This window comes from Macaca mulatta, chromosome 17, assembly GCF_049350105.2.
Source record: "Macaca mulatta isolate MMU2019108-1 chromosome 17, T2T-MMU8v2.0, whole genome shotgun sequence".
Lineage (NCBI taxonomy): Eukaryota > Metazoa > Chordata > Mammalia > Primates > Cercopithecidae > Macaca > Macaca mulatta.
This window is the reverse complement of record NC_133422.1, coordinates 39,494,949-39,509,284: the sequence shown is the minus strand read 5'-3', so window position 1 is coordinate 39,509,284 and position 14,336 is coordinate 39,494,949. Positions and strand designations below refer to the sequence as shown.

The 14,336-nt window shown below is 38.7% G+C and overlaps 1 protein-coding gene and 1 long non-coding RNA gene across 2 annotated transcripts in view; one reads left to right on the top strand and one right to left on the bottom strand.

Annotated features, from left to right (window-relative positions):
- DIAPH3 (diaphanous related formin 3) overlaps positions 1-14,336 on the top strand; it is a 491,959-nt gene that overhangs the window by 131,495 nt on the left and 346,128 nt on the right. The gene's annotated exons all lie outside the window — the stretch shown is intronic.
- LOC106994287 (uncharacterized) overlaps positions 1-14,336 on the bottom strand; it is a 31,548-nt gene that overhangs the window by 11,993 nt on the left and 5,219 nt on the right. Inside the window, exons 2-3 of the long non-coding RNA XR_001440831.3 lie at positions 11,350-11,436; positions 7,485-7,603 (exon numbers count right to left, since the gene is read on the bottom strand). This is a non-coding gene — a long non-coding RNA (uncharacterized LOC106994287). The remainder of the gene's footprint in view (positions 1-7,484; positions 7,604-11,349; positions 11,437-14,336) is intronic.

Genomic DNA, 14,336 nt, shown 5'->3' with positions numbered 1-14,336 from the left:
TACTGTAAGGGCTGGCAGAATCCTCACATAGAACCTCTGCTAAGGTAGTGCCAAGGGGAAATGTGGGGTTGGACCCCCTACACCGAGTCCCCAATGGGACACTACCTAGTGGAGTTGTGAGAAGGGGGTCGTTGCTCTTCAGACCCAGGAATGGTATATCCACCAGCATCTTGCACCCTATACCTGGAAAAGCCACAGACACTCAATGCTGGCACCTGAGAGCCGCTGTGGGTGGTGCACCCTGCAAAGCCACAGGGGCAGAGCTACCTAAGGCCTTGGGAGCCCACCCCTTGCACCAGTGTGGCCTGGATTGGGACACGGAGTCAAGAAGATTATTTTGGAATTCTAAGATTTAATGACTGCAGGCCAGGCGCGGTGGTTCACACCTGTAATCCCAGCACTTTGGGAGGCCAAGGTGGGCGGATCACGAGGTCAAGAGATTGAGACCATCCTTGCCAATGTGGTGAAATTCTGTCTCTACTAAAAATACAAAAATTAGCTGGACATAGTGGCATGTGCCAGCTACTCAGGAGGTTGAGGTAGGAGAATCACTTGAACCTGGGAGGTGGAGGTTGCAGTGAGCCGAGATTGTGCCACTGTACTCCAGCCTGGTGACAGAGCGAGAGACTCCATCTCAATTAAAAAAAAAAAAAGATTTAATGACTGCCCTACTGAGTTTCAAACTTGCCTGTGGCCTACAGCCCCTTTGTTTTGGCTGATTTCTCCTATTTAGAATGGGAATGTTTACCTAATATTTGTACCCCCATTGTATCTTGGAAGTGAATGACTTGTTTTTGATTTTACAGGCTTGTTGGTAGAAGGGACTTGCCTTGTCTCAGATGAGACTTTGCACTTTGGACTTTTGAGTTAATGCTAGAATGAATTAAGACTTTGGGGGACTATTAGGAAGGCATGATCATAGTTTGCAATTTGAAAAGGATATGATATTTGGAAGGGGCTAAGGGCAAACTGATACAGATTGGATATTTGTCCCCACCCAAATCTCATGGTGAATTGTCATCTCTAGTGCTGGAGGTGGGGCCTGGTGGGAGGTGTTTGGCTCATGGGTCCGATCCCTCGTGGCTTGGTGCTGTCTTTGTGATAGTGAGTGAGTTTTTGTAAGATCTCATCATTTACAAGTGTGCCTCCCTCGTCCCCTCTCCAGCCAACACACACACTTTGGCTCTGGCCGTGTGACATGCCTGCTACCCCTTCACCTTCTGCCATGATTAGAAGCTTCTTAAGGCCTTCCCAGAAGCAGAGTAGATGCTGGTGCTATACCTCCTGTACAACCTGCAGAACTGCGAGCCAATTAAACCTCTTTTCTTTATAAATTACCACGCCTCAGGCATTTCTTTATAGCAATGCAAGAATGGGCTAATACAATAATATGAAAGAAACACCCGAAAGAAACACCCAAAAGAAAGTTAGAGCCACTGATATCACCTGGAGTCCCTCTGCAGGGCTAAGTAGAAGTTTAGCTCATTTGAACAGAAGTCTGATAGAACTTTCTACAATGACAAAAATGGCCTATGTCTGTCTTGTTCATTACAGAAGCTGCTTACCACATGTGGCTGTTGAGCACTTGAAATATTGCTAGTGTGATTAGGATTTAAATTTTAATTAAAATTTAAATAGCCACATGTGTCTAGAGGCTACCCTATTGGACAACACATCCTTAGAGATCAGAAAAACATATTTCTCGTGCACTTGTTTTGAGCCTTTGTACTCTTGAGTCTGTATATGTGGCTGCCCTTTCCAGCATGCTATGAATTTCTGAGGAGGGGGACAAAGTGTTGTGTCATTGTGAAGCCTTAATATGGGACTCAGGAGAGAAGATCAGAGTACATGTTAAATGGATTTGAATAGTAAAAAGAGAATAAGGAGATTAATGCTTGAAATAAAGTAAAATACATGAGCCTGTACTGCTCATTTTGTAAGACAGGAGAGCAGGTATTTAAAGTGTTTTTATGCATTCTCTGTTTGGTATACTAGATGAGGTGCAAGGATTTCTTTTCTTAAATTGCTGAGATTCCTTTTAGAGAGAAACATCTAACACGTGAAAGAATAAAACTCTTAAGCTCCTAAGTATGTGACATGGATAACATGTCACTAATATATAGCACAGGATTTTGTAATCTGTACATGCAACAGGTATTGCAAGGGCTATGCTAGGTGCCACAGTAAATGAGAAGCATATAGGACAGAGAAACCTAGAACACAAAGAAATAAAATAAAAAGGTGTAATCAGTTCAGTAAAGAAAAAATGGGGACTGAGAGTGATTAATGGAGAGGTTTTTTTGATGTAGCTGATTATAGAAAGTCTTTCTGAGGTGGTGAAGTTTGACACCAAAGGACAAGGAACTAGTTTAGAGAAGAGTGGACAGTAGTACTGAACATGAGGTGGACAAACTGTGTGGCAGAGGGATGGAAAAATCCAAAATGCTGTCAGAGAAGGTGGGCAGTGGCCAGGCCATGCGGGGGGTCATGGTCATAAAGATCGTGGTAAGGATACTGGATTTTCATTCTATGGAAGTTGGAGTCTGTTGAAGAGTTTCAAGCAGGAGATGAACTATTCTGGCTTTCTAAAAAGATAACTTTAACTGCTACAGGGAGTGTGTTAGTGTTTTCTCAGGCTGCTGTAAAGAACTGCCTGAGACTGGGTAATTTATAAAAGAAAGAGGTTTAATTGACCCACAGTTCTGCTTTACTGGAGAGGCCTCAGGAAACTTACAATCATGGCAGAAGGCAAAGGAGAAGCAGGCACCTTCTTCACAGGGTGGCAGGATAGAGTGAGCGGAAGCAGGGGAAATGACAAACTCCCCTTATAAAGCCATCAGATCTTGTGAGAACTCACTCGCTTTCGAGAGAATAGCATGCGGGAAACCACTCCCATGATCCCATTACCTCCACGTGGTCCTGCCCTTGACATGTGGGGATTATGGGGATTACAATTTGAGGTGAGATATGGGTGGGGACAAAAACCCAAATCATATCAGGGAGAATTGATTGAAGGGAGGGGAGGGCGGACAAGGAAGTGTGAGATAGGAGGCTCTGGCAGTAGTCACATGAATTAGGAGGGTGGCTTGTATGAGGATTGTAGCAGTGGTGGGCCAAGGGGTGGGTGAATCTTGCAGATAAATTGGAGGTGGAAACTGTAGGACCTGTTGGTGAATTGGATGTAGGATGTGAATGAAAAGGAGGAATTGAGAATAAGTTTTTTTTTTACTTGAGCAAATAGGCAGATAGTAGTGCTGTTAACTGGGGTGGAGGAGGTTGTTACTTGTTCCGTGAATTTTGGAGAAGAAAAAAAATCTCCCCCACCTTTTTTTTTGAGACGGAGTCTTGCTCTGTCACCAGACTGGAGTGTAGTGACACTATCTCAGCTTACTGCAACCTCCGCTTCCCAGGTTCAAGTGATTCTTCTGCCTCAGCCTCCTGAGTAGCTGGGACTACAGGCGCCCGCCGCCACACCTGGCTAATTTTTGTTGTTTTAGTAGGGAAGGGGTTTCACCTTGTTGGCCAGGATGGTCTCGATCTCCTGACCTCGTGATCCGCCCGCCTCGGCCTCCCGAAGTGCTGGGATTACAGGTGTGAGGCACCGTGCCCGGCCCAAAATATCCCTTTTTAACATGTTAAGTTTGACATGTTTAAAATAGAGTATCACAATTTGAGACATCAGGCAAGCCCCTAGATATGTGAGTCTAGAGCTTACATATGTGGAGTGGAGATATTTAAGCCCTGAGAATGGATGGAATCTCAGTGTGGGCAGGTTGTATGGAGAAGGAAGCTAAAGATGTAGGCGAGTGGTCAGAACAGGTTCTGAGGGACTCCGGGTTCAGAAAGTTCAGAAACAGATGATCCAGAAAGGGAAGAGGAGGCAGAAACACAGACTGAGGAGTAGCCAGTGGGGAGGAGAACGCCAAATGCTGATTTCTGGACCTAAAGGAAAAGTGTTTCAAAATAAGGGAGGGACAAACTGCATAGCGCGCTGCTGTGAGGTAGGGCAAGATGGTATTATTGGAATTGGCAAGAGGAAGGTTGTTGCATCCTTTGAGAAAATAGTTTTTTTTGGAGTCTTGGTGGTAGAAGCCAGACTGAAGTGAGATTGAGTGAATGGATGGCAAAAAGTGCTGACCATGCTTGTGAGAAATTTTTTGAGACCTTTTGCTATAAAAGAGAGGAGAGAAATGGGAACTAACTGGAGGGGTATCTGAGGTCAAGTGAATGGAACTTGGTGAGCACATGGAGAAATCAAATCAGTGAGAGTTCAAAGAAGATGGAACTGTGAATTGGCCTTGAAAGATGAAATTATTTCAGTTCTGTGGAGGGGAGCATTATGAGTGCATTGCTATACAAAGGTAGCAGTGAAATGTATAGAATCAAGGGAAGATCATGGATTTAATAATTAGGACTGCTCTGACTAGCATTGGGTAGTAGTGACAAGTATTTAGGGTGGCAACAAGTGGTGAAAGGCCTGAAACGTGACCATAATGTCTTTTCCACATATATTGCTGGCAAATTAGTCTGTATTTAAAATGAATAATTTAGTGGTTTTTTTTGAACTAACGATATTAAATTTGATACTAAGAAACTACTTAGTATCCAAACAAGGTATTTTCTTTTCTATAATATGTTCCTTTTAATAGGGGACTTAAGTTTTGATTAGAGCACATACCAGTATCTATGTTTTAAAATCTATAGTTCTTTTACTGTTTTTTCATCTAAAGGTCAAGAACTCTTGTTTCTTGTGCTTTGTTTTTTTATCATTCCTGTTAACCTGGTTTTATTTTCATTTTATTTGGAATGCTTTCTCTAGATATTTTATGCCTTTCAGTATGTTATAGCCAAAAAGAAACTAGGAGAATACTACATTTATTACTGTGTTATCTGATATGAAAAGTGGGAATGATTGTTTTTAAATATACAGTGTCCTTAAGAAGTATATTTCAAGAAAATATACATATTCGTGGTTGTATTTTGAAAGTTAGTAGATTTGACAATCTGAACATTATTTATAGTAGTTCCTGAATTCCCAGCCTGGCTGTGTAATTTAGTGTAATTTGGGTGGATGCACCATTGAATGGCATGTAGGTGTATGTTTGTCTTGCCCCCAGGGCATGCTAAGTACTTTGTACTCCCTCCTAGAACTGTTCATTTTAAGTATTTAGTCACCTTGGTAAAGGTAGGTGAAAATGAAAGCTTAAAATAAGCTATAATTATATTCAGCATTGGTGATCTATTACTCTGACAGAGGAATGTAAATTGGATCTAGATATTATACAGTATTAAAGCTGACCTTCCAAGTTTAAGGTACGAAATTTGTTAGTTTGTCACATGTGAGCAGTAATGTATTTTTTTCTCCTTTTAAGAAGCTTTGTGTATTGATTTTAAACCATCTAGGTTTGTGTTTCCCTAGGCATTCATGTAAGATGATTTTTTTGGGTAATTAAAAATATTTTTCTTATTACAAAAAATATAAGTTCATTATAGGACAATAAGAAAATACACAAAAGCAAAATCAAGAAAAATGTATAATATTATCTACTTAAATAGACACTAACTTCTTGGAGGAAGAGAGAGAGAGACAGACAGACAGACACTCTGTCTACAGAGGAAGTCTTCCTGTCTAATACTGTTGGTTGATTGGTTAAAAATTTGCTTAAAGCATGTAATCATCAAATAAATGATTCAAATATACTCCAAACATTTTTTTTTCAATCTAAAGGATAAACATTTTTTCTCTAGACATTTCATGTAGTGCCCAGACCTTTTCTTGGAGTGGGCAAAGGCTGATTGCATAAAGCATACCCATAATGCATTGTCTTCCTGATGTTGGTGTTTTAAAGTAGAACAGGATCATAAAGGCTCTGGCAAAGCAATCTGAATGCAGAACTATACTTCTGCTAAAAAAAAACAAAAAACAACTTTTTTTTGGTACTACGATTTCCCTTTAATATATGGTGGTTCCCACATTTACTTTTACAGCAATTTAAAAAGTAATCTATTTTTAACTTTCCAAATCATTAGGCTTAGTTTTCACAGAAGTACCTCTTTCCCCAATTGTGTGTTATCTGTTTATATAATATTAATCATATAAATACAATAGTAAGTACAACTGTCAAGAATGGATTTGGAAACAAACCCAACTGGTTCTGGTGGGAGCAGTGTGTGGGGATGTATAAGAGAGTAGAACACAAGCCTTGAATTAGCTGACTAGGTGGAGGATGATTAAGAATGTGTTTGTATAGCTACACATATGTAATACATTTCTTATATGTGAACCAAAACATTGAAGAATAATAATAGAAAACACCTTATATACTATTTCTGCTTTTTAAACTTAAGATATATGAGCATCATTCCACTTCAAGACTGTAGGCATAGTTTTTTAAGTTTGGTTTTGTTCCTAGGCCCTAGCTAAGTGAGGTAGGCATCTTCTTTGCTCCTCTAATATTCTCTGTTTATTTTTGTAATAGTGTTTATTGCACACGGTTTTTTTTTTTTCATTATCCTCATTTCAGTCCTACAAATTTCTTCCATCAACTCTTTAATCCCAAATTATGTGTTTTTCTTTCTTCTTACTACCCCTTTTGTCTTTTAATTCTTTTGCAATCAGGATTTCACTTCCACAGAATTATTTACAAACTGCTCTTGAATTCATTTATTTATAGTTCTTTTTAGCCCTTATTTTATTTGACCTCATTTTAGCACTTGACTCTTGACTCCTCTGTCTTTTGAAACTTCTTCTTTCCTTTGGATTTGTTATGTCAGGTTTACTTGGTTCTCCTCTTACCACTGTCACTGCCTTTTTCTGATTTTCTTGGTGGGAGTTTTTGCCTATTCTCACACTCTAGCAGTGGATGTTTCAGACTTGTGTTTGAAAGATAGACCAAATACACTCTTATTTATTTTTTTATTTTTTTGCTAAGCACAACTAGACATACTGGACATTATATGTGAAACAAATAGAAGAAGACAGGCTAGGAACCTTGGGACTTAAGGAACAATATGCTTGTGAGTTTGCTGGGTTGTCTTTCTGCCTTTTTGTCAGATTTGGAGGTGAAGAAGTGAGTAACCCAGAAATGACAGTGGGCACAGAACAAAGAAGTCCCAACAGAATCCTTCTCTCTTAAACCAAAGGACCACAAAAATGGCAGCAAACAAGACAGAACATGTTGGCAATAACTGCTCTATATTTCTGCTGAATACCACAGAAAGAAATCTGTGGCCCCATCTCCACTCCCCCCACCGCCTGTCCCCACTATCAAAAAGCAAAGTGGGTAGCCTGTATTTCTACCTACAGAGGGCAGCAATGAGGCATTCTTCCCCCTCCCCACTGGCATTGTGTCCAAAGTGGCCAATAGAGTCAGGGCTTTCACCACCACCCAGTGATAACAGACGTCCACATCCCCCTTCCATGGTGCTATTGTAGGTTACATGGTGAGCATAATGAGGCAGTCCTTCTCTCCATCAGGGAGTGCCTAGATTCCCATCCATGCCAGGTGGTAACAAAGAATCTCTCTTGGACTTCTGTCTCCACCTTGCAGTAACGAGGTGGTGCTTTGTCTTCTTCCACTGGAGCTGTGCCACAGGAAGCTTACTGAAATAAGAGGTTTATATAAGATTTATATAATCTTCTAACACGATATCCCAAATTTTCAAGCTTCAGTATAAAAAATATGTCATACCAAGAAGCGAGAAAATCACAAACTGAGTGAAAAAAGACAATAGATGACAACACTGATATGACAGAGATGGTAGAATTATCTGACAAGAATCTTTTGAAAAGCAGCCATCATAAAAGTGTTACAATAGGCAAATAGAAATGTGCCGAAACAAAAGGAAAAAAATAGAAATTCTCAGCAAAGAAATAGAGGAAACTTTATTTCTTCTTTTAAAGAACCAAACGGAAATCTTAGAAGTGAAAAATACAATAACTGAAGTAAAAAGCTTATTGGAGGGCTTCAAAAGCAAAACATGAGGCTGAAAGGAAAGAATTAGTGAACTAGATTATAGAATGATAGAAAGTATACAATCTGGACAACCAGGAAAAAATAGATTGGGAAAAAAATACATACAGAGTCTCAGGGAATTATGGGTCTATTACCAAAGATCTAACATTCTTGTCATTGAAGTCTTGAGAGGAGAAAGAGGACAGGATAAAAAAGTACATGAAGAAATAATGGCTGAATAGAGTGGGCACGGTGGCTCATGCCTGTAATCCCAGCACTTTGGGAGGCCAAGGCAGCTGGATCACCTGAGGTCAGGAGTTTGAGAACGGCCTGGTCAACATGGTGAAACCCAATCTCTACTAAAAATACAAAATTAGCCAGGCGTGGTGGCATGTGCCTGTAGTCCCAGCTACTCGGAAGGCTGAGGCAGGAGAATCGCTTAGAACCCGGGAGGAGGAGGTTGCAGTGAGCCGAGATTGCGCATTGCACTCCAGCCTGGGTGACAGAGTGAGACTCTGTCTGAAAATAAATAAATAATATATATATATACACATACGTATATATATGTATATGTATGTGGCTGAATAGTTCTCAAATTTGGCAAAAGATATAAACTTACATAAACTGAATCACAAACAGGATAAACTCAAAGAAATTCACACACAAACATATCAAAGTCAAATTCCTGAGAACTAGACTGGGTACGGTGGCCCACGCTTATAATCCCAGCACTTTGGGAGGCTGAGGTGGGTGGGTGTCTTGAGGTCAGGAGTTTGAGACTAGCCTGGCCAAGATGGTGAAACCTCGTCTCTACTAAAAATACAAAAATTAGCCGGGTATGGTGGTGCGTTTATCTGTAGTCCCAGCTACTTGGGAGGCTAAGGCAGGATAATTGCTTGAACCCAGGAGGCGGAGGTTGCAGTGAGCTGAGATTGCACCACTGCCCTCCAATTTGGGAGACAGAGTGAGACTCTGTCTGAAAAAAAAAAAAAAAAACTGAAAACTAAAGATAAATAAAAACATCTTGAAATCAGTGGCCAGATTGCCAATTTCATGAACTAAATGGGAAATATTACCAAGATATCAACAGGGTAATAAGGAAATACTTTGAACAACTTTAAATACACAGCTCAACAACTTAGATGAACTAGATCAGTTCTTTGAAAAACACAAACTACTAAAACACACCCAACGTGAAATTGATAATTTGGATGGCCCTCTGACTATTAAGAGAATTAAGTTCCTCCTCCCCAGCAAAAGATCTTCAGGTGCAGGTGATTTCACTGGAGAATTTTACCACAAACTTAAAGAAGAATTAATGCCAATTCTTCATAGTCTCTTCCAGAAAATAACAGAGCAGAGAACAATTAATTTTCTTTTAAATGAGGCTTGAATTACCTGATAGCAAAACCAGACCAATACAGTACCAAGATAGAACAAAACAAAACCAAAACCCTCAAACTTACAAACCCATGTTCATCATGAATATAGTTACAAAAATCCTTATATAATGCATTGTATTGACAAGCAAAAGAGGAAAAGTCACTTGATCATTTGAATCGATACAGAAATAGCATTTGACAAAATTCAACACTTGTGCATAATGAAAACTCTGAGAAAAGTAGGAATAGAGGGTGAGTTCAGTTGTAAACCTAGAAAGATATATGTAAATTCTTAACACCCTCTCTCTGCAGAATGTGGCCCTTTTTGGAAACAGAGTCATTGCAGTGTAATTACTTAAGATGAGGTCATAAGGGAGTAGGGTGAAGTCTTAATCCAACATGACTTGTGTCCTTAAAAAAAGAAAGCAGAGATACAGAAAGAGTCTCATGTGATGACTGGAAGGATTGGCAGCTTCCATCAGAAGCTAGGAAGAGGCAGTGAAGGATTCTACCCAGAGTGCCAGGCAGCAGCCCTGCTGACACTTTGATTTTGAACACCTTGCTTCCAGAACTACAAGAGAATATATTTGTTGTTTTAAACTCCTCAGTTTGTGGTACTTTGTTGCTGCAGCCCCAGGAAACTAATACAGAGGGGAAATTTCTTAACTTGGTAAAGAGATCTAAAAAAATCCTGTAGTTAATATTCTATTTAGTGATGAAAGACTAAATGCTTTCCCTCTAAGACAGATTGAGAACAAGGCAAGGATGCCTGCTTTCAGGATGCTTATTTTACACCATGGGGAAGTTCTAGGTAGAACACTGAAGCAAGAAAAGGAAATAAAGGCATGCAGGTCAGAAAGGTAGAAATAAAACTGTCCCTATTTGCAAATGACATGGTTGTTTACATAGAGAATCTCAAGAAATCTACCAAAAACTGCTAGAACTTATCACTGAGTTCAGCAAGGTTGCAGGATTCAAGATAAAAATATAAAATTGTATTTCTATGTACTAGCAATGAACTTGTGGAAAATGAAATTAAAAACACAATACTATTCATAATTGCTCAAAAAATAATTGTAATTTTAATGAATTAGCCATAGACTTTTATGCTGAAAACTACAAAATAATGATGAAAGGAGTTAAAGAAGATCCAAATAAATGGAGACATCTAGTGTTTATGAATAAGAGACTCAATTTGTTTGTCTATTTGGGTTATTGGCAGAATCCAATTTCTTGTGATTGTGGGATTAAGACTCATTTCTTTTCTAGCTGTCAGTTGAGGGCCATTCCCAGGTTTTTCAGTCTACCTACATTTTTTGGCTCTTGTTTGGCCTCCTTCATTTTCAAAACCAGTAAAGGTAAGTTGAGTCCCTTTTATGTTTTTTTTTTTTTTTTTTTGAGACAGAGCCTTGCTCTGTTGCCCAGGCTGGAGTGCAGTAGCACCATCTTGGCTCACTGCAGCCTCCGCCTCCTGGGTTCAAGGGATTCTCCTGCCTCTGCCTCCCAAGTAGCTGGGATTACAGGCACTCACCACCACACCCGGCTATTTTTGTTTTTTAGTAGAGATGGGGTTTTTCCATGTTGCCCAGGCAGGTCTCGAACTCCTGGCCTCAAGTGATCCACCTACCTCAGCCTCCCAAAGTGCTGGGATTACAGGTGTGAGCCAGGGTGCCCATCCCTTTTTATGCTTTGACTCGCTTTCTTTCATCTCATCTGTCTAACTAAGCTGGGAAATTAAGAATTATATGATTAGATTGTAACCACCTGGATAAACTAGGTTAATTTTCCTATTTTAAAATCATCTAATTAGCAACCTTAATTCCATCTGCAACTTGAGTTTCTCCTTTGCTACATGAGCTAATATATTTATAGGTTCTGAGTTTAAGATGTGCAGATCTTTTGTTGGGCAAGGGTAGAATTACTTTCTTTACTACATATGCCTAGTCCTTTTATGCCCTTCCATTGCCCATGGCATTATATATGTGGTTTTTCAAGATCAAGTCCTTTCTTACCTGTTTGGTTTTATCTCTGATACAGCTTTCTCTGTTGCTCAGCACAGGCCATTTCTTTTATGTTTAAGTCTTCATGTGTATACCCTCCTGCTTAGAAAGACTCAGGTCAGACAGCAGATGCTTTGAAGTTCCCAAGAGAGGTAGATATTGTACGTTCTGTTCCCAGAGAGCCATGACTATAGCATTTATTACATTATGGAAATAATTTTGTTCGATATTTGTTTTAACCACTAGTCTGTGATCTTTTCAAGGGCAGAGAACATACTTTATTCAGTTTTGTATTTCTCGTATTTAGTGCAGTATCAAGAACACAGTGTTCCCTTTAATAAAGGCTGACTTGGCCAGGTGTAGTGGCTTACACCTGTAATCCCAGAACTTTTGGAAGCTAAGGTGAGAGGATTTACTTGAGGTCAGGAGTTTGGACTAGCCTGGGCAACATAGTGAGACCTTATCTCTACAAAAATTAAAATTAGATGAATGTGGTGACACATGCTTGTAGTCCCAGTTACTAGGAGGGCTGAGGCAGGAGGATCGCTTGACCCCAAGAGGTTGAGGGGGCAGTGAGACATGATTGTGCCACTGTACTCCAGCCTGTGTGACAGACTGAGACCCTGTCTTTGGTTTTATCATCTTTGATTCAGTATGAATAAATAACAGTTCTGAAATTGCAATTGAAATTTCTAGCTTGAAGGTTGAGACAGGTTCAGTCATGGTGTGGAGATCTGTCATCTCTGTGTTTATTTCTGCATACATAAAGGCCACAAGCCTGGTTATCAGCAGACCTAGATGTTATTTCTAAGTTACTGTAACCTCTTATATATAACAATAGAAGAGACTTAGTTTCATTATAAAAAGATTTATTGAGTGCTCAGTCTATCCCATGCTTGAATAAATATGATATATAAGAAATGGTCCCTATACTCAAGGAGTATGCATCAGGTAAGATTACTCTTATGATCTGAGATTGCTCTTATGATCTGGTATGTTTATTCCAGATCATAAGGGTAATAATTCCAAGATTAATTCCATTATAATTCATGATGCATTTGTCTTTCCCTTTCTACAGCACATCTGGGAAGAAAGGTAGTAACTTTAAACAAAACAAAGGAAGGGTAGGAGGGTCAGTCTTTGGGGAAAAATACTTGAGAGTGCTTTGTTCCTTTTGGCCAGGAGATAAATCTGAGACCTGATTGTTGCCTGTATTGCTCAATGAGGTGACTGCGTTTATTTGCTTCCTAAAGCCAACAACGTGTCAGAAACCACTTTATACACTTTCTTCATCCTGTGTTTCTGGAAGTAGTAACTGAATTTCAAAGCCTAAGCTGCTTTTGACCATTTAAAGGCGGGTTAAACATTGTAATTCTGGGGATTTGTTCTCCCTCTCCTACTATTTTTGTTTGTTTGTTTGTTTGTTTTAATTTTTATTAAAATTCATCTCTTCTTTTCTCCTATATTGAGACCCCTACTAGGAGTGCTAAAGGGTAATATACTTAGAAGTTTTCCTTGAGGCAATTAGAGGAGTTTGATATTTCCTGTTACAGAATTTTAAGAGGTAGATTTTGTGTTAAATTAGTATTTAGCACACTACGGTTGCTCTTTTAAAGCAGTTTTTTCTGATACAAATGTCATACTGATCTCTATGTCATTTCTATTCATGAAAAAGAAACATGTGCATATTTATCCATGAATGCAGTTTATAGTTAAACCACATAATGCCTGAGGGTACTGTGCTGATAGGCACAGAAGAAATAGTGCAGATTTTAGTTCCTGGAGATTGATCATTTATAGATCAGTTGATAATTTTTTTCTAGGTTGCTTCTTACACTGATGATGAGAAATTTTTCATTTTTGTAGAAAGCTATGGATCTCAATAAACCTCTGTCAAGACAGCAGACCTACCTACTCAATATCACTTTTTATCTTGAACATCTTTTCCGGTGGAAATAGGAAGTGATTTCGTACCCCGTCCTTAAAAATAATATTGCTGAAAATAGTAGGGGTGAGAGTGAAACACTTGAGATTATTGCTTTATGAGTGATACTTGTTAATACAACAGTATGTTGAGTTTGCAAATTTTTAAGAAAACAGGGAGACATTTTATGCATATTTAATTTTTAATCTTTTTAATAAGTACTTTTGTTAGCTTTCTTTTAATTCTTATATTGTTTCTTTGGTTGTCAAGTGTCTCAGTTTTCTTTCCCTGTACCCTGTCCCACTTTTCTTGTTTTTGACATGTTTTATGAAATATAATGTGTAATCTGGTTTTCAGAAGGCCATTGCCCAACTCTCATTTTATTGTTGAGCATGGAACTTTAATAAGTTTTGTTTTATAGAGAATTTGTTTATATATAAAATGAGTGAGTAGGCATAAATTGTATTTGAATAGTTCATATTCTGTAGTTTAGGAGAGAGTTATATAGTGGGTCTAGAAATAGTTGACTTTAGACCATCTATGAGTCCCACTATTCTAGTTATAATTATGTTAAGGGTAATAAATTTTAAATAGCTATTTTTATTATTAATTATGTAGATCAGAGAACTTACTGATTTACATGGATTTGTGCTTCTTAAATTTTATAATGGGTCATAATATAAGCATATTAAGTGTAACTAAGTCTTTTCGTTATATTCGCATAATTTAAAATTACTTTGCCTGTTTTGGTGTGAGGCAGTTTGATGAACAGTGATTTTATTCTTCACAATGATTAAAGGTGATAGCAGTATGAATAATCTGAAACCATTTATATTGGCTTTAGAATATCTTTGTGGCTGTACTTTTCAATATGGAGATTGTTGAAAATTTACTTCAAACAAAATACTGAAGGCCCTCTGTGAAGTATTAAAGAGGAGTGCCTTATGAACAGTCTCTCTCCATGCATCTCAATGTCAGCCCAAGTAAAACTCTCAGATTACTTCTCACTTCCCTGCTGCATGTGAAATAGGAATAAATTCAGAATAGGATGTCAACAAGGCAAACAGTTAAGTGA